This window comes from Microcebus murinus, chromosome 2, assembly GCF_040939455.1.
Source record: "Microcebus murinus isolate Inina chromosome 2, M.murinus_Inina_mat1.0, whole genome shotgun sequence".
NCBI classification, from domain to species: domain Eukaryota; kingdom Metazoa; phylum Chordata; class Mammalia; order Primates; family Cheirogaleidae; genus Microcebus; species Microcebus murinus.
This window is the reverse complement of record NC_134105.1, coordinates 76,203,610-76,223,313: the sequence shown is the minus strand read 5'-3', so window position 1 is coordinate 76,223,313 and position 19,704 is coordinate 76,203,610. Positions and strand designations below refer to the sequence as shown.

The window sequence follows — 19,704 nt, the reverse complement described above, 5'->3', positions numbered from 1 at the left end:
AAGAACAGTATTTTTATAACAACATAGGACTAAAATTCTAGACAATATCAATACTGGGTGAGGTGTGGGGCTCGGAGAGAAATGAGAGGCCAAAGTAGCCGGACTGTGGTCCAAAGAAGTGTTATTGGAGGAATGGTTCAAAAACTATTTTTTAATGGTTTTCAATGAAATAGGAGTTTGTACTAGAATGTGAATCAGCTGTGTCATAAGTAAACTCTTTGGTTTGGCTGACATTATTTTCATAGCAAGACTTTCTTGCTGAAGAAAGCTATGTATTGGTTTATATTCAGGCTCAAGCTGATTATCTCATGCCGGAATGGCACTTTGAGCACTACTGGATTGGATTACTGCCTTGTTAGGAGGAAGATGAAAATATAGATAATTTTAATAAAAATAAATATGAGTTTAGGTCTTAAGGGCAACTACCATAAAAAAAGAATAGAACATATAAGTTTCAAAGAAGCAGAAGAAAATTCTATCCAATAAAAGGCAAGAAAGAAAGGAATAAAAAGAAAGTGTTATATGGCCAGGTGTGGTGGGCTCATGCCTGTAATCCTAGCACATTGAGAGGCCAAGTCAGTAGGATTGCTTGAGGCCAGGAGTTTGAGACCAGCCTGAGCAACATAGTCAAACCTTGTCTTTACAAAAAATGTTTTAAATTGGGCAAGTGTGCTGACATGTGCCTGTGGTTCTATTAATGGCTACTTGGGAGGCTGAGGCAGGAGGATCACTTGGGCTCAGGAGTTTGAGGTTGCAGTAGGCTATGATGATGCTATTGCACTCTAGCCCAGGCAACAGAGTAAGACTATCTCAAAAAAAAAAAAAAAACTGATAATTGGAATATGTGAGATCTGATAGCAGAAATAAAATTACTAATAACTTACATTTGCAGAGCATTTAGTATGTTTCAAATGCTTATCTGAGTATTTCTTATTTAATCCCCATAATAACCTTATGAAGTAGATACCGTTACTTTTATCATCCTCAATTGATAGATGAGGAAATTGAGGATAAGTAATTTGCTAGAAAGTGGCAGAACCAGTGGCTAAACCCGGGTAGTTTAGATCTAGAACCCATACTCAGAACAACTATACCATGCTGTCTGCCAAATAGAGTAACAATTACAATAAATGTAAGTGGCAAAACTCACCAATTAAAAAACAAAGTCTCTCAAATTGAATGAAAACAAGAGATTCAACAATATATCTTCTATAAGAGACTTATTTAAGACAAACAGACACTGGAAGATTTCAAACTGAAAGGCTCAGAAAGGATATACCAGGCAAATATGAACCAAAGAAGCTCATGTAGTAATCTTAAAGCCTGAAAAAATAAAATTTAAGGCAAAAATATCATAAAAGATGTTATAAAATATATATGTGTTTAACAATACAGCTTTAATATTTATTAGGTAGCAGTTAAGAGAACTTTAGGCAGAAACACATAAATCAAATTTATAATTGGAGATTTTTAACTTGCTTCTCCCAAAAGCCAATAGATCAATTGGACAGTAGACAATTCCTCTCCTCCCTCAATACACACACACACATACCCCAGATATAGAAGATCTGGACAATATAATTATTAAACTTAAGCTGTTAGATATTTATAACTCTTATACATTTCCATCAAACAGAGACTAGATGGGTTTTTTTTTCATGTACATTTGAAACATTAAAGCAAAAAATAAACCATGTATTAGGTCTTAAAGGAAGGTTCAATAAATTCCACAGTGCAATAAAATTAGAAATAATGAATAACAATAGAGGTGGTTAACAGACTTTAAAGTGCATATGATTCCCACCTCTTGGTGTTTACACCTTATATAATTTCCTTCTTTGTGTATGGTTGGGATCTGCGCCTTGTTTCTAACCAATTATGATGGTTAATTTTATGTGTCAGCTTGACTGGGTCATGGGGTGCCCAGATATTTGGTCAAACATTATTCTGGGTGTTTCTGTGAGGGTGTTTTTGGGTGAGATTAACATTTAAATTGGTAGACTGAGTAAAGCAGATTGTTGTCCCTAATGCATGTTGGCCTCAGTCGGTCCAGTTGGATGCCTGAATAGAATAAAAGTCTGGCCCCCCTCCCCATCCCTATAAGACAGAATCATCCTGCCTCATGGCCTTAGAATTGGGACATTGGCTCTTATTGGTTCTACAGCAGCCTGCTGGCCTTTGGACTTGAACATCAGCTCTTCTTGGTCAGTCTTTGGACTCCAATTGGAACATTGGCTCTGCAGATTTTAGACTTACCAGTCTCCATATCCCATGAGCCAATCCGTTATGATAGATCTGTTTGTAATTATCTATCTATCTATCTTCATCTATCTAAATCCTCATCCTGTTGGTTTTGTTTCTCTAGAGAACCCTAATATATCAATAGAATACGGTAAAGGTGATGGGAAAGTCATTCCCATGATTACATTACATTACCTTATATAAGAAAGAGAACCCAGTTAGGTTGTGCCTAGACTCCTGAACAACAGAAACTGTAAGATAATAAATGTGTGTTGTTTTAAGTCACTACATTTATGGTAATTTGTCATGCATACAATAAAACAGAATAACAATACCAGCAAAAAATCTCCCCATGCCCCCAAAACTGTAGATTTGGAAACAAAATAACATCTTACTAGACAACTTCCTTGAGTTATAAAGAAAATTAAGAAATATTTAGAATTACATGTTAATGAAAATTCTACAAAGTTTGTAAGACACAGCTGAAGTGCTAGTTAGATGGAAATGTATGGTTATATACATCTATTAGGTAAAGGAGCTCAGGAAATTTCATCCCAAAATATGACTCCTTGATATAAAAAATATTTTTGAATTAAAGGCCCTTAGAGATCAACAGGCATTGGAAAGGGCTTTCCCTCTATCTGCATAAAACCAGATGGATCTATCAAAATGAACAATCGATTTCCCTTTCTCTCCCAGTTATTACAATATATTGCAGGAAAAAAGAACAAGAATGCAACCAGACCTGGCCCAAATAATTTTAAATATAATACCTATCTCTCAAGATAATTTAATTTGCAAAGAGAATCATTTACAAGTCAATCTGTTTCCTCCATCCATCCATTCTCCCAAGTATCTATTCATCCTCCCTAGTAACCATTCTTTGCCCCTAATTATAGAATTACCTACATTCCTCATCTCTCCCTCCCCTCTAAAATCCAGGTAGGTATATAACTTTCTGGACCCCATTGGGATATTGGGTAATCACTCTGTGATTCTCCCTGTGAACACGGTAAATAAACCTCTGTCTCTTATTAATCTGCCTTTTGACAGTTGATCTTTCAGCGAACTTTCCAGGGTGAAGGGGAAGTTTTTCTTCACTCCAACAATGTCAAACTGCAGCTTTTTTTTTTTTTAACCTTCTCAGAGCCGGTTGACTGCACAATTCAATATATTTTATGACTGGCAGTGCTCATTTGTTTAATCTGAAATGTAAGACTCCATTTGCATACTGACACTAATTGCTGATAAATTAAGATACCATCTATTTTTGCTTCTTGCCAAATATCTGATATAGATAGTAGAATTTTTAATAGATATGTGTACAAGCTTCTACAAGGCAGATTGAATTTCAGTTTCTAAAAATCTTTTGCATTTGGTTACCCGTGACTTTTTCTCTCTTCTCATTCCTCAGATCACCTGTCCATGTGGAGTAAAGTGTGTAATGTTGTAAAAACAGGAAAAACACTAACCACTAACAAAAATGTGCTCCGATTTTTAAAATTCAGATTTTTTGATTGGGAAGTTTGCTTGTTTATCCTGAATTTTATTAATTTGACAATGTTATCTTTTTCTGTTCTGAGTGAGGGGAAGCAGACAAGGAAAGGGAAGGGAGAGAGAAGAGGGAGCAGGGGAGCGTGGTGGGATGAATGGAGCGAGATCCGCTCAGCATGGACGTGGAAACCTAGGTACCAGCTGTAGGACAGAAGGCAGACTTGCTTTCCCTCAGGCCTCTTCGTAAAATGAAAGAAGAGCCAGGTTCATCTCAGCCTCCTTCCAGCTCTGAAATTCTGTGATTTAAAATCACATGGTGTATGTATGGAAACTAAACATTCAAAATAAGTAGAAGTCAAAACAAATGACAGAGCCGAAATAAGTGAAATAGAAAACAAAAATATAATACAGTTGGTCAATAAAAACAAAAGTTTGTGCTTTGAAAAGATTAGAAAAATAAAAAAAGCAAGCCTCTGGTTAGACAGATCAATAAAGTAGGTTGGGAATAACATATGCAAAATACCTGGCAGGTAATAAGAGGTAGATACTACTGATGATGATACCACCTCCATACTGAGCTATTCTTTTTCTCTTCCACCTTCTTTATTTTTCCTTCTCTTCTGTTTTTCTTTATTTGCATTTTCCCCTTTATTCCATATCCGGGTCTTAGACACCAGCACTCTGTGAAGAGGTGACTAGACTTCAGGTCAATGCCCTGGTAAAACCCTGGCGTTGAGGGCTGCTGTAGTGGCCACTTTCATACAGCAGATGGCGCTAAAGGCCAGCGGCTGTGTTGTCAAACCAGCCATAAATTGCATGCTTTTTTTTTTTATGGATTCTAAGGTATTCTTCTCCACCTTTATTTTTATTTTTAATTTTTTGCATTTTAGTATTTTTAAAACAGTGAAGCATCTTACATTTGGCATATATATTTACTTTAGTGTTTTATGTTCTCTAAAAGCTATTATTAACCACTTCAATACCAGCGTCCACTATAGTCGACAGCCACAGATGAATGCGCACAGCGACTTTAGCTGACACCCGTGATGTGAAGGCGCACAGCCGAGTGTCGACTTTAGTCGACAGCCAAAAGCTTTTACTTTTACAGCTTTTATTTCTGCAGTTTCAGTGTGTACGTTCAGCTAATAAATTACTAAGAATCTGTGATCTTTTAACAAGTCCTTAGTAGGAGTTATTATAGTTATTTTCCTAAAGCTGCCTGTAAAGGAAAACAAGCTTTCAGTGCTTTAAAGCTTTCCTCATCACACAAGAGCAAAACGGATCCGTCGTCAATGCACAGCACAAACTATTGTGTGTGCGGACTAGAGTGCCGGCTGTGGGCAAGGTTTTGGGGCTGGTGAGCGCCGTACCGAAGTGGATTGATGTCCTTATTAAATCTTACAATTGTCTTAGAATGGAGGCTATTCAATATGTTATGAATCTTAGCATTGTCTGGAATGAATTGATTTCCTGTACAGAGTATTTAAAAGCATTGAATACAAGTTCTTACTGAAGAATTTTAAATGGTGCATTATTTAGTTGTCTGGGAATCGCTGGAGCTTTGGGGTTGGGCTGACTCAGAGGCTTGAAACCAGATCCAAAGACTTGCCAGCTATGAGATCTTGGGCGAATTACTTACCTCTCATAAGCCCCAGTTTCCTCATCCTTAAAATGGTGATAACAAGGGCTAATTTGGCCTACCACATAACTTGACCCAAAACAGGTTCGATGATGTCTAGCTAGTATTACATAATTTTAAAATGCTTAGGGTTAACAATACAATACCAAATAGGCCCTTTTAATTTACAACAGATAGAGGAGTGTGCCTGTGCTACTCCGTGAGTCGGCTCTTGCTCGGGGGCTGTGGGCATTAGGCCCTTGTGTGGCACACGGCCCAGACGGCACCGTGTTATTGTCTCTAACAGAGTGGCTCCCGGAATAGAATCTCCTCGGGTGTTTGTGAAACGGGGCCACCCAGGCCTGCTGGATTAAGATCTCTAAAGGTGGGGCACAGAACCTTATATTTGTTTGTTTGCTTGCTTGTTGTTTGTTTGTTTGTTTAGACAGGCTCTTGCTCTGTCCCTGGGGCTACAGTACAGAGGCGTCCTCATAGCTCACTGCAACCTCAAGCTACTGGGCTCAAGCCATCCTCCTGCCTCAGCCTCCCGAATAGCTAGGACTACAGTGCACATCATGGTTAATTTTTCCATTTTTTGTAGAGTTAGGGGTCTCACTATTGCCCAAGCTGGTTTTGAGCTCCTGGCCTCAACCATCCTCCTGCCTCGGCCTCCCAGAGTGCTAGGATTATAGGCATGAGCCACCGCGCCTGGCCAGAATCTTTTAACACATTAACTGCCATGTGACTTGTATTTAACTAATGTGAGTTTTGAGCCTGGGACTTGTGAAGCATATGTAACTCACATGTCTCTTTACCTTGGGAGCTGAGTGGTACACAGGCAACTCATGCTGCCATGCTATAACATACATGTTACATGATGGGTGGAGGCCTGGGAAAAACCCTACAGTTGGTTCATGAAAGTCTTACTTGTTGATGTTCTTATTGTTACAATTAATATAGACAATTTAATTGCATATAACTCAGGTATAGAAAACAATAAAAAATAACACTTTTCATTAAGTTTGACAGGATCATTTTGTTTTAGAAGTTTTCATTCTATTTTCATAATAAAACACCATGGCCTCAAGGGCAAAATTAAATTTTTTTCTAGTGTAGCAGTCTATGTGTTAAACAAGTTCTATATATTATTTGTAGGAACACAAAAAAAGCAATAACTCTGACCTAGAATCTGAATTCTGTAGACTAGTGCTGGGGTTGTATTTACTTGGTGTAATTGCTGTAGTACTTGAATGATATGGTGATTTTCATTTGCTTATTAGGTGGCGGAAACATAAAACAACAGGGAAACTCTGGATCCTTCTGTTCTTTCTGCTTCTCCCTGTGTTGCCCGTTGTTCACAAGTTGTTGTACTTGTGGGAGCATCTACCACCAGGATGGCGGGGCCTTGCATGGTGACTACAATGCCAGGGAAGAAGCGGCATCTCAGTCGTGTAAAATAGTCAGAAAATGGGAACTACAGATTGGTGAGTTCTAGATACCTGGTTTAAATTTTTAAAGGTCTACACTTGTTATGGGCTGAATGGTGTACCCCAAAACTGATATATTGAAGCCCTAACATTCAGTACCTGAGAAGGTGACTGTATTTGGAATTAGGGCCTTTAAAGAGGTATTAATAATGCAGTTAAGAGGGGATGGATATATGCAAACATAATGAGTGAGATGTGCAACATTTGGGGGATGGTCACACTTGAAGCTCGGACTCGAGGGGGGGCATGGGCAATATACGTAACCTTAACATTTGTACCCCCATGATATGCTGAAATAAAAAAAAATGCAGTTAAAATGGGGCCCTAATGCAATCTGATTGGATGACGCTGGGAGCCCCTCTTCATAGAAACCTCATATGTGTAGAGGGCTGACTCCAATAAAAACCGTGTTCTAGGACACAAGTTAGATGACAGGAGACAAGGTTGGCTACCAGCTCGGGATGGGGCATGGAGGGCTCCCTGGCTGACAGAGCTTACAGGTGTGAGTTAATGCTCACAGCCAAGTGGCACAGCTGCCGTTGTCATGGCACTCACAGCAGCACTCAGAGCATGGGGAAATGTAGACTGTGGCCTCCTGTGTGTGTTGACAGGTCTATTCACTTTAATAGCATAACGTTCCAGAGACAAAGAGCATTATAATGAAATGGATCAGCATGGCTGCTTTAAATGGGGGCTATGTGTGCCTCAACTTTCTTAATGACATAGAGTCATTATTAAGAACATCAACTATTGTACTGGGTGATAGTTTGAGGATTACTGTGAGCAATTTGTGTGGCATGGTGGTGGGCAGGCCCATTTGCCCTGCACTGGGTGTCCTGGTCCTGCCTGCTGCCTTGGGCCCTGCCCGGCGTCTTCTTGTTATTGTGTGTGCGCGTCTCACTACTCCTGGCACGTTTCTGCGTTGTGATGTTCTCTTCCATTTTAATTCACTCTACGACTTTCCTTTTCATCTCTCGTTATGAATTTTGTGGTGTTAGATTCTTTGTTTTTAGAGCCATCTCTAACCAATGAGACTGTCTCCCTTTGCTAATTAAGACAGTTAAATAAATTTCTCCTCACCCAAACATTAAATTTATTGATGATTTACTGAGTATTAATTTCAAAAGGCATAAAACTAAAGATTTAGAAAAACCCCACGAATTAAAGACATTGAAATGTCTACTAAATGTAAGCAGCATAAAGCCAAAAACATTTTGCTCTGTGTGTTTGAACAGGATACAGAAACTGTATCCTGTCAGATGCTAGAATCAAGTCTCACATCTAGCTAGCGCCCCGTAGGTGGGTTTTATCATGTAGTTTATCATAGCTGCTTTCATCTGTTTATTTTCAGCCCTTCTTGGACTTTAACTGGCACTAGTGCTTGAGGCTTTGCTGGGTACTTCTGGTTTGGTGGTCGTCCTATCAGTCATGCGTAGTGGAGGGTAGCGAGGCCAGAGTGCAGATCATTATCCCATGGACCAATACCGCAGCTCGAAGTGTTTCTCCAGTCGAAATTGATTGTCTCTGGGGATCCTGTAAGAGCATTCAGGTGGGGTGGGGGCTGGGGGGCTGGGGGGCCATCAGGCTGTCAGTCTGCTCTAGCCATGGATGCCTTTTGCTACTAAAATGAAAAATAGCCTGGATAGGCAAGGGTAGGCCCACCTGTCAGGCACCAATGCTCCGTACTGGTGGTGACGGCAAACTCCCACCTCAGAGGCCCAAGACAGAGCTATGGGGCTTGGGAGGTGGCTCCCTCCCCCATCCACTTGCCAACACCAGCTGGCACATGGCGGCTGGTTTCCTAGGACAGTCTGGGACCAGGGTAAGGGGAGTGAGACACTTGGGGGCCTGAGAGCAGGCACCTCCTAGAGCATGACCCCAGCTGGACATCTATCTTGCTTCACCCTCGTCCCAGCCCTGCTCTGGGGACTTTCAACTGTCCTTACTCCAAATACTCAGAATTCAGCCCAGAAGATGGAGCTCAGTAACTTTAAAGAGAGCTCATGACTATCATAATCTAAGTGGTTATTAGCCAGGTAAAACAATGGCTTAGAGAACTAACCTTACCCTTCTAGGTACAGCCTGGGCCTCTTAGGCGACGTTTCCATTAACAAATTGTTTAATTAAATAAAAACTGACCCAGGATTTCTCATCTACCCTAAAGAGAATCCTATTGTGTTTTACTTAGATGTTCATTCGCTAAGGAAATGGGAAGAGAGAAAGTCAAACTAAAGTGGGGGCAGGAGAAAGGGAACAAATATGACAGATAAAGATGAAAGCTCAAATTTTAACCAGCAATGCAAAATAATAAACAGAAGGGCCACTGTGTGGGGAAAGGTAAACATTGTGAAAATGGGACTTCCTTTGAAATTAACTCATAGGCTTAATGTAGTTTCAGACTAAATCCAATGGGATTATCTTGTAGGGTAGATGTCTTGGGAACGTAGTCTTAAAATTTATCTAAGTGTATATTCAGTCAACTCATCAAATTCTAAAGGAGACTGTGCCGCTAAGGGAGTAATCACTTGCGTTGTCAGTGCACATAATACAGCTACGGAGACGGCAGGGTGCTGTTCTGTGGAACAGATTGAAGGGCCTAAAGAGACTGCATGTTACATATATCGTACAAGAATTTAGTATTTTCAAGAGAAAGACTATATAAATAATAATAAATAAAAATTAATCCTTGCTGCAATAAGGCTGCACATAAGTAAATAAATAAATCAATATAATAATAAACAGTAATAATAAAGAGAAAGAGTATAGATTCTCAACTCACATCACAGCCCCAAATACATTCCTGTTGCATTACAGTCAAACAGACATTATGGCATAGAAAAACTTTACGATATAAATTTCAGTATTTGTCAACTGTCTAGAAGATGACAGACTAAGTTTCCAAGTGATAGAAAATCATACTGGAAGATAATGGACTACAGAACATAAATCTGTGTAAAATTATCTGAATTCAAAATGAGAGACTGTCATTTTTACTGCAAATAGTTTCTAAAAACTTTGTATCTTTATTTTAAGGTATGATCATAAAAATAGGGAAAACAACAGAAAAATGGGCAGAGGATAGAATTGGCCAATTTACAAAGGAAGACATACAAACACAGTAATAAATTAGCATATGAAGAAATGCCTAATTCCCTGATATTAAATGAAAACAACAGTGATACAGGATTCACCGATGTAAGCATCGTAACTACTGTACACACATTTAAAAATAAAATGATCCGGCTGGGCACAGTGGCCCATGCCTGTAATCCTAGTACTCCAGAAGGCTGAGGGGGGAGGATCCTTTGAGCCCAGGAGTTCGAGACCAGCCTGAGCAAGAGCGAGACCCCGTCTCTACTAAAAAAAAATAGAAAGAAATTAGCTGGACAACTAAAAATATATAGAAAAAATCAGCTAGGCATAGTGGCGCATGCCTGTAATCTCAGGTACTCGGGAGGCTGAGGCAGGAGGATGGCCTGAGTCCAGGAGTTTGAGGTTGCTGTGAGCTAGGCTGATGCCATGGCACTCTAGCCCAGGCAACAGAGTGAGACTCAAACAAACAAACAAAAAAAACCATAAAAATAAAATGATCCATATGGAAAGAGTGTGATGAAATAGGCATGCTCACACTTAGAAGAAATAGGCCTGTGTTTAACTTGTGAATACTGTGAATTTCCCGATTTTCCTGTCTCTCTGTGCATAGACCACTGGAAAGCAGACTCTGACTTTGGCTCAGGCGCACTAAGTGTGCTCCAGTGTACCACCTGTGAAATGCAGCCTAATGGCTAAGAGCTTGAATTCTGGAGTTTGAATATCTGCTCTGTCTTTGACTGGTTTTGTGAGATTGGGCAAGTTATTAACTTTCCAGGCCTTGGTTTTCTTATCTATAAAATGGGCATAATAATACCTACCTCTTTGCTGGGGGAATTAAATGAGATTACATATGATGAACTTAACACAGTGCGGATACACAATAAATATTCAATAAATACTAGTTGTTACTTTATTTTTCCCTTTCACCCTAATTTCCCCTCTTAAAAATGGTTTGACTGTGTTTGCTTTTGCAAACTGCTTCAAATCCTTTTTGAAATGAGGCTGTATACATATTAATCCATATTACCAGTGCTTTCTTAAAGAATTATACCAATTTATGATAGAGAATAACAGAGTCAGTTGTAATACATTAACAACGATCCTAAGACTAAATGCTCATGACCCTTGACACAGAAATTTCATTTTTTTTTATTCTACACATATAAAAAGCTGAAACAATTTTACACACATAAAAGGCTCAAAATTTTTATATAAAATTTGCATGAAAGTTTTTCATAGTTCTATTTATTAATATAACAGCTAAAACTTGAAAATAATCTGAATGTCCTTTAGAAGAGAAATGGTTACTCACTCAGGAAAACTTTATGCAGTCACTAACATGTTTTTGAAAATTATATGACAGCATAGTGCATGCTTTTCATGTAATACCAAGTGAAAAAAGAGATGTACTCAGTTGTGTTTACAATGTGACTACAACACCTAAGATAACTCTACGAAGCAAAAGACTGGAAGGAAATATACTAACATGTTAATAATGGACTTTGAGTGGAGAAACAATAGATGATTTTTAAATCCTTTTTTCCATGCATTCCTGTAATTCCCCCTTTTCTTTAATAATGAGTCTTCCCACCCACATGTAATGCCATTTAAGGTCTCTGTTTTTATTCTCATGAGTAAACACAAAGGACAGCTCAGTTTGGACTGTTATTTGGACAGGATATCATCATGATTTCATGAGAAATACAATGACCTAAGGTACAATCTTGGGACAGACAGTAGCTTTGGGGTCTATATAGTGGGACAACTTAATACAGATTTCTGTTAGTGGCCTTGCTTGGACTGACAAAGTAAGATAAAACAGGACAATTTTAGAGAAGTAATTAGCAAAGCAAAGTCTTTGTACCAGTCGCAGAAGTTACAGAAATTCCAAAATCAGCGAAATAGAATTCCAGAGCAGAGTTCATTGCCTGATTGGGCAAAAATCCTTCAAACCTAATCTCTCTAAAGGAGTAAGCAAAATCCAAGTAGAACATGTTGTTACTGCCATTCCTGTTTATTTATTTTTTTAACCTAAAGTTATCAAAAACATTTTAGAATCCTAAGGGAAAATTACATACTTTTAATTTTTATGCTGTCTTGCCTTTTTCTGATTATAAAATTTAAATATACAAAATGTGTAAAGAAGATAATAAAATTCGCTGATAATCCCAGCACCCAGATAATGGCTACTGTTAAGATTTATGATGTGAAATTGCTCATTTTCTCTCTGGTCTAGATGGAGTTAACATTTCTTAAGTGTCTACAAAGCACTTGGTAGTGCTGGGAGAATTTTACCTGTCTTAGCTCAGCTCATTCTCACAACAGTCCTCTGAGATAGGTACAAGAACTTTTTGGTGCAGTGAAGTTTCTTGACCAAGACCGTGCAGCCGGGAAGTGGCTGAGCCCGGATGTGTGAACCAGGAGGTCATGCTTTGTCTGGATGCTTAACCTCACTTTTCCATGGCTTAAACATATTTATAAATACAGTACATATTTCCCAAAGTGGGATTATGCTGTACTTAATGTCTTGTACTTAACCTGCTTTTTCTTTTTAATGTGTCTGAATATCATTCCAAGTCAGTAAATATAAATCTACTTCACTATTTTTAATGGCTACATTGTATTTTGTCACAAGGATACTATATTTAACCCTAATTGGAAGAGTGTGCTTTTATCAACATTCTAGAGTGTTTTTCAAGTTTTTCTCACCTTAACTCACTATAAAAAATACATTTTATATTGTGACCCACTATACACACAGGTACACATATGTAATTGAAACAAAGTTTAACATTTTCCTGACTAAATGTAATGAATTCTTTTTTTGGCCACATTTAAAGATAATCTCTTTTTCTTTTAAATTTTAAAATATCCATGTTACATGGATAGCTTTTATAATGCTTAAGTCAGGGCTATTAGTGTGTCCATCACCTGAATAGTGTTCATTGTACCTGTTAGGTAGGTTTTTGCCCCTCTCCTCCTCCCCCCAACCTCCCTCTTGATTTCCAATGTACGATGGACTCTTTTTCTATTCTTTCCCCTTCCTTTCCTTTCTTTTTCAAAGTGGCCTGGCGCAGTGGCTCACGCCTGCCTGTAGTCCTAGCACTCTGGGAGGCCAAGGCAGGCGGATTTCTCAAGGTCAGGAGTTCAAAACCAGCTCTGAGCAAGAGTGAGACCCTGTCTCCACTAAAAATAGAAAGAAATTAATTGGCCAACTAAAAATATGTAGAAAAAAAAATTTTTTTAATACCAGATAAAGTCTGCTAAGTTAATTTCATGATCCATGAATGGGTCGTAACTTACGGTTGAAAAACCACTATGTAGAGCTGGAAATTAGGATTCTTTTTAGTGCTTGCCTGTCTGATAATCTGACATAATAACAGGTTATTGTTATATTCTTCTTTATTTACTAGAGAGGCTGATTATTTTCGAAAATTATATTATTGGAGAGAGTAAAGGAAAGTTCATTGTTTCTCAACCTCCAGTGCACACTGGAATTAAAAAAGAAGCCTTTAATTAATTGCTGGATCAAATAATCTCTAGAGATTGGGTTTAGGTATCAAAATTTGTGGCCAAGGTTGTGTGATAGTGTTGTTCATGACATACTTTAATTGTTACTTTAAGACAACTACATTTGGTTTGATGGCCCTTTAAATTTGATATTGATCTTAAATTTACTAGAAAGGCATTTAAATAAATAAACAAATATGGTGAACTTTCTAAAATGTTTTCTTCAGTTGCAAGAGTTCTGATTATGAAGCACATGTCACTTCTAAGGGTCACTGTTTAAATTTAAGCCCCTAATATTTTTTGCAAGTCTACTATGTGCGAAGCACAGGCCAGACCTGTGGGGTTAGAAGAAAAGCCAGCAGCTTGCCCTGTATTGGGTGCCCTCTCTTACGTATGCAAATGACCACGACACCAGGAAGAATGTGGTAATTTCGTAATCATATGAATTTAGAAATAAGACCATTGAGAAAGCCTGTTTCTGATGTCCTCACAGCATGGCTCCTTTATGGACAGTTTTTATTATTTATACCAAAAAGCAAGAAGAAAATCTTGACACTCTTTTAGCTAGATTTGAATAGACTCTGCCCTTTAAACACTGCATATTTTAAAAATATCATAGTCATCTGGAGACTAATTCAGGGTTAAGTATGGAGTTAGAGAAGAATGCTAATTTTGGCTTATGAACTGTTAGCTGTACAAATCACAGTTTCTAAAATCCAGTGCTTATTTGGGTCTTATTTAGAGGTGAATTATGGCAGGAAAGACTCATCTTATGGGAGATAGTTTAGACTCTCATGAATAAAATTAAACTGTGAGAGAACCATGGTGTTATTTAGTATTTCAGAGTTCCAATTGCCTACTGGGAATTCCACCTACATGTTCCTCTGAGATCCCAAATTTAATGTATCTGCCCAGTAGGGTTCTTAGCTCCCTCCTGTCTCTTCCCAAACCCATCTTCATCCTTTATTTGTGGCACAGTGGACAACTGCATGATTTGCAATAAGACAGAGGTTTTTTTCACATTGCCGATGCTGTTTCTTGAGAACAATTTACATTTGCGGCCCACGCCAGTGTGGGTAATACGGATGGGGGCGGGGCAGTGGTCTGCAGGCCTGAGCACTGACCACTGGGATTTCAGCTCTTGAAAGCCTGGAGGGCCAGCCTGCTCCGTCCGCGCCTCTCCCTGTTTCCGCAGTGCTGTCTGCATGGAGAGCACTGCAGGAGTGGAGGCACACTGGCAGGAGGCTGTCAGAGGACCAGCCCCTGGGGCACAGGACTGCACTGGAGATGTGAGGACAGCAGACTAGGGAGTCTGCCGCAGGTGTTATCCTGAGGGCTGGCAGAGGTGACAGATGTAAATGAATTGCAAAAGGATTTCACAGATCGATGCATGGCAGGTCATCAAGAGGAGGTGGGGTCAAGTCGGAGGGGGCCACTCATGCCTTCACATGGCATCTGGCCTTACCCAGCGATTCCCAAGTCTCCGGGTTTCTCTGTTACTACTCCCTTAGAAGTGTGCTGGACTAGAAGAAGATTTGACCTTGACCCAGTTACCTAAACTTTCTATGCGTTAGTCAACTCACCTATAAAGTGGAGTAATACACCTACCCTACTCAGTCTGGGGAGTGTCAGCACAGGGCAGGGCCCTTAGGAGGCACTTCAGAAATGACAGAAGCAGCCAGCTCTGATGGCCAAGATCAGACCCCCTCAGCACATGCAGCTGGGCAAGTGCCCAGGCTCTCATGTGACGGGTCAGCTGTTCAGCCTTTGCCTGCCCTTCAAGCTGAGCTGGCCTACTTAGGCAGAGGAGATCACTAGTCACCGAAGGAAAGAGTAGAAAGTCCAACCATCCTCGAGGCTTGATGGCTGAGTGTGGATTTTCCTCTTGTTCATGGTCACCAGAGGTCAATGATCAAGTCATCAAGCCCAGACATCAGTTTTTCAGGACTGGAAAACGGTAAACAAGGGAGCGCTACATCCTGTTGGGTCACATCCTGTTCACGACGGCAGGAAGTGGGGCAGCAGACCAAGACAGAAAAACATGACGCTTACGAGGCTTTTGCATGCTATATGTGTACGTGTGTTTTGGTGTACAGTTTTTAAAGACACTGTGAATCAATGCCCATCATCATGCTTTTGGAAGTCTGCAAGCTTCTTGGCCAATAAAACTGGCTAAAAGCCAAGTCTTTATCATGTAACTGTGCTGGATCTAAAACCATGCCAATCTAAGAAGGAAAATACCCTATTTGTCACCTGAAAACTGATCACAAGGGCACTGGGTGTTTCCTCCAGGAATGGGAGTGCTATGTTGGGAATTTCTCAAGGATAGTTCTAGTGTGAGTGTGGATATTGTCTGGGAATGGGAATGTTGTTTTCTCTGTCAAAGGGAAGGGCTGGACCATCTCAGTCGTTGGAAGCCCACAGGACCTCACCGGAGGGGCCCAGGCTTGTGTGGAATCGCAGGCTCACAACCCTCCCTGCTCAAAGCACAACTCATCTTCCCACCACTCAGCTGCCTTGTCTGACAAAAGAGGTTTTTAGATTTGGAATGGCAGAAGTCCTTTCTGGTTTTTCCCTTTCCACCCTTTGCTCTCATTTGTCTCCCTTTCTTTTTCTTTCCTCTCTCTTGATGTGTTTCAGGCAGGATGGTGGCATGATGGCTCCCATGCTCCTTTTCATGGGGTGAGATTTAGGAAAAAGTGAGTGTTCTCTCTTGGGTTCCAGTTAGTGATTAGCATCCTCCAGTAAGCCAGTTGAGGGGCCCCCTCCAGTTCTGGACTTTCCGGTAATTCAGGACTGTGGTGCTTTTAAGATGAGTCAAACATTCAGGATGGTGGTTCCCAAATGTTCAGATTACTGGTCCCAAGAATCTGCCTTTAAGGTTTAAAAATCATGTGCTTGCAATTTGTTCTCAATGGTTTGCTGACTTTATTTTTGGGTTTCTTTTAGTTAGGGTAATTGTGTGAGCAATGGGCTACAATCACCAAGAAATTATCTCTTAGGACCATCCATGCATCATGGGATGGGATGGGAGGGAACCTTGTAGATAGGTAGGTGTGCCAAAGGCTTTACCTGTCATTCAGTGATTTCAGATGTTAGTATTTAGAAAAACAGATAGAAAGAAAAGAATAATATCAATTACTAAGGTCTATGCATGGGTAGTGGAATTTTTCTTCTAAAAATTTAAAATAATTAAAATGCAGAACAAATATTATGTTTAATTTTATCCCAGAATAAAATTCTGTTTTCATTTGTCCACATCATCTCCTAGTTTTTGCGATAGAGATTTTTTTAACCTATTTACAGTCTTGTCATAAATATTTTATATTCTTGCCTAAATTCATATATCAGAAATGTTTTTAAAAAAGAAAATGACAATTAGACCCACTTTTGGTGCTGATGGATTGAGTAGCAGAATGACTCCAATAAATTGTGGCCTTCCTGTCTGACTTTGCCTTCGAGGACTTCAACATTTTACTATTTGAGCTTGGCCTATGAAAAATGGGAGCTTAACGAATGGTTAGTTACCTTACAGATCTATTGGGTAGAGAAACAATGGAGGTCTGATTTCAGAGTCACCAAGATGGAAGATGAACCAAATGCTGCAGTACTGACAAAAGATCCCAGTATCTGGGCAGGGCACCAGGCAAAGCTGCCTCCTTTTGTTGTTTGAGTCCTTTCAATTCTTTCTTTTCTATTGTCTTCTCACTGTTCCTCACCATTCCTTCCTCAAAGGAGGAAGCCTAAAATCAAGGATCCTACTCGCTAATCTCTGTTGCACTTGCCATGTGACAGGAGCAGGCTCAGCCGGTCACTCACACATCTCAGTTAGTCCTACTACCCAGGGAGGGAGACATCATTACCCCCATTTCACAGATGGGGAAACTGACCTATGGAAACCAAACTGCTAGGGATGAAGTCTCTTGCTGGAGGTCATACCGTTAGTAAGTGATGGAGCGAGCATTCTCGCACAGATGTTTGCAATTAGACCTTTCTAATTACAGACCAGGCTGTTTTGGGGACACTGCACTGCCTTCGAATGCAGAGCCTGGGACAGAAATGATAGGAAAAGAAGGTATGTTTTAGAGTGGACTGTTTATTCTTTGATTATGATTTCTCTCTCTTTTTATTCATTCTTCTGTCATTGTTGAAACTTGAATTTACTGTCACCGCCTTCTACAAGCTGAGAACATTCATTAGGGGACATTATTGGGTAGAGAATATGGCTTTATGTAATCAGAAAAGGCATTTCAGAAATGTGAATGGGAGGAAAAGAAACAGTGAATTTCCTGGATGTCTGAGTTCTTGTTTTTTCTTTCATAAACTGGTTGGTTCTATTTGGAATAAAGAGTTAACTGCCTAGAGGATAAAAATAACATCTTTTGTAGTTTTACATCATACAGCAACAGCACATTGTGCTTTTTTTATGGAAAGATCTATTTTTAGAATGAATACAGAGCACCATCAGCCCTGTGAGTAATAACTGTTTGGCAAGATGATACTTGCAACAGATAGCCACTCTAAGCCCTTCTTTGGAAGGTTTGAATTGTTTTTTTACACAACTTGTACGTGTTATTTTGTTGATACATGAAATGCCACTTAATAAAAACCCAGAGGATATATGAATGGGGCTTGGTAATTCCTTTTACTTCCTCTATGGTGACATAATTTAAACGTACCAAGTTGGGTAGAGGAAGCATCTATCATGGTCTTATAAAAATAAAAACTGTGAACCAGGAACAGGAACTGCAGACCTCTGCATGCCCATCTGCCCCTCTCAGGCAGAAGGTGGTCTCTGTGCACTGTGTTTGAAGTCTGTGGAATGATGACAATGAATGGGATGACTCTGGGAAGAGGGGGTGGACCATTTTCTTTCAGGTGCTTAAATTCATAAAATTTACTTTTTATTTTTGGAATATTTTTCCCCAGATTCAAAAGTTTTGTCATCTAGCTTAAATACAGATAGAATTAATTCCTTATTCTCTGTTTGAAGTATTCAAAGGGCTAAACAAAATAGGAAAAAATGACTAAAATATAGAATTCTAGACTCAAAGAGTCAAGTCCTGGTATCCCAAAATGATATAGGTGAACCCCAGGGGTAGGGTTAGAGATGAGTCCTGAGTTAGGTGAATGGTCTCCTTCAACTCTGAGATTCGATCATGAATCGATCATTCTGTGACTTTTTACTCTGCTAGACCTCATAAGTTTCTTCTGGGAGACAATTTTTCTGGCAACCCAGAATCTCAGAGAGCTTTTAACCCAAATAACCTTCTGAACAAAAGCCCAGTGCCAGACACTCTCCTTTCTGGAGAAGCAGTGCTGACAGTTAGCTGGGAAGAACCAGGTGGCCTCCAAAAGAGTCGAACAAAAAAGCACATTTTAAAGATATAACGATCATGATTTCCTTTGCAGAAATAATCATCATTTTGACATAAAAGTTACATTTCATCTATAACCCACTATTTGTAAATAGAGCCCTGGATCTGGGGCTCCTAGATTTGGACAACTGACTCTTCCCAGAATTGTGTTTTGCTCTGAATTTCATCGCCTGAACTGGTAGGTGTGGTTCAGATTTCATCTAGCTGTATTATTTGGAGTGATGATTTCATCAACAACTCAAAGAAGATGAAATTTATAGATTTAGAAAGAGATCATAAACATGATTTGATTCGAGTTCGATGTTTTGTGGAAATGAAAAGTCTTATAAACCACTCACAGAATTTTCCTAGTGTAAAGAAAGAAAGATTTTCAAAGTGTGGCCAAATGGGCCAGTCAGGTTTACCCAGGGCTTCCAAGATTCTACAACTCAAATCTAGGATGGCCCTGGATGTGGAAGGGGCACAGAACAGGCTCCACATAGTAGCCTTACAATGAACTCAATTTCATCTCTGTGTTAATAGGAGTAAGACTTCATTAAAAACTAAAAGTCTTGTGATGAATTTTTCAGTCTTTAAAATGCAGTGATCTTGGCTCCAAGTAATCATTGCTATAGATTTGAAGAAAGATGGGGGTATGGAAGGGGATAGGGGATGGAAGAGTACCCGAGTCTCATGGCTACTCTGGATTCTTTTGTTCTGACTCAATGACTGAGCCCTACCCAAGTGGGATAATCACGAAACAGAAAAGGTTTTGAACGAGAGGGGATCAAAGGTATGCAATAGAAGCTTCTGTGCTTTCAAAATATACAAAATGATAAAGAAAGTGACCAGCTTTCATCCAAACTGATTCTCATAGTAACAAGAATGATTTATGCTTAGGGAG

General features: G+C 39.5%; 1 long non-coding RNA gene across 1 annotated transcript in view; it reads left to right on the top strand.

Annotated features, from left to right (window-relative positions):
* The window catches only part of LOC142861007 (uncharacterized), an 88,350-nt gene that overhangs the window by 2,884 nt on the left and 65,762 nt on the right, over positions 1 to 19,704 (top strand). The window contains exon 2 of the long non-coding RNA XR_012917134.1: positions 6,634 to 6,837. This is a non-coding gene — a long non-coding RNA (uncharacterized LOC142861007). The remainder of the gene's footprint in view (positions 1 to 6,633; positions 6,838 to 19,704) is intronic.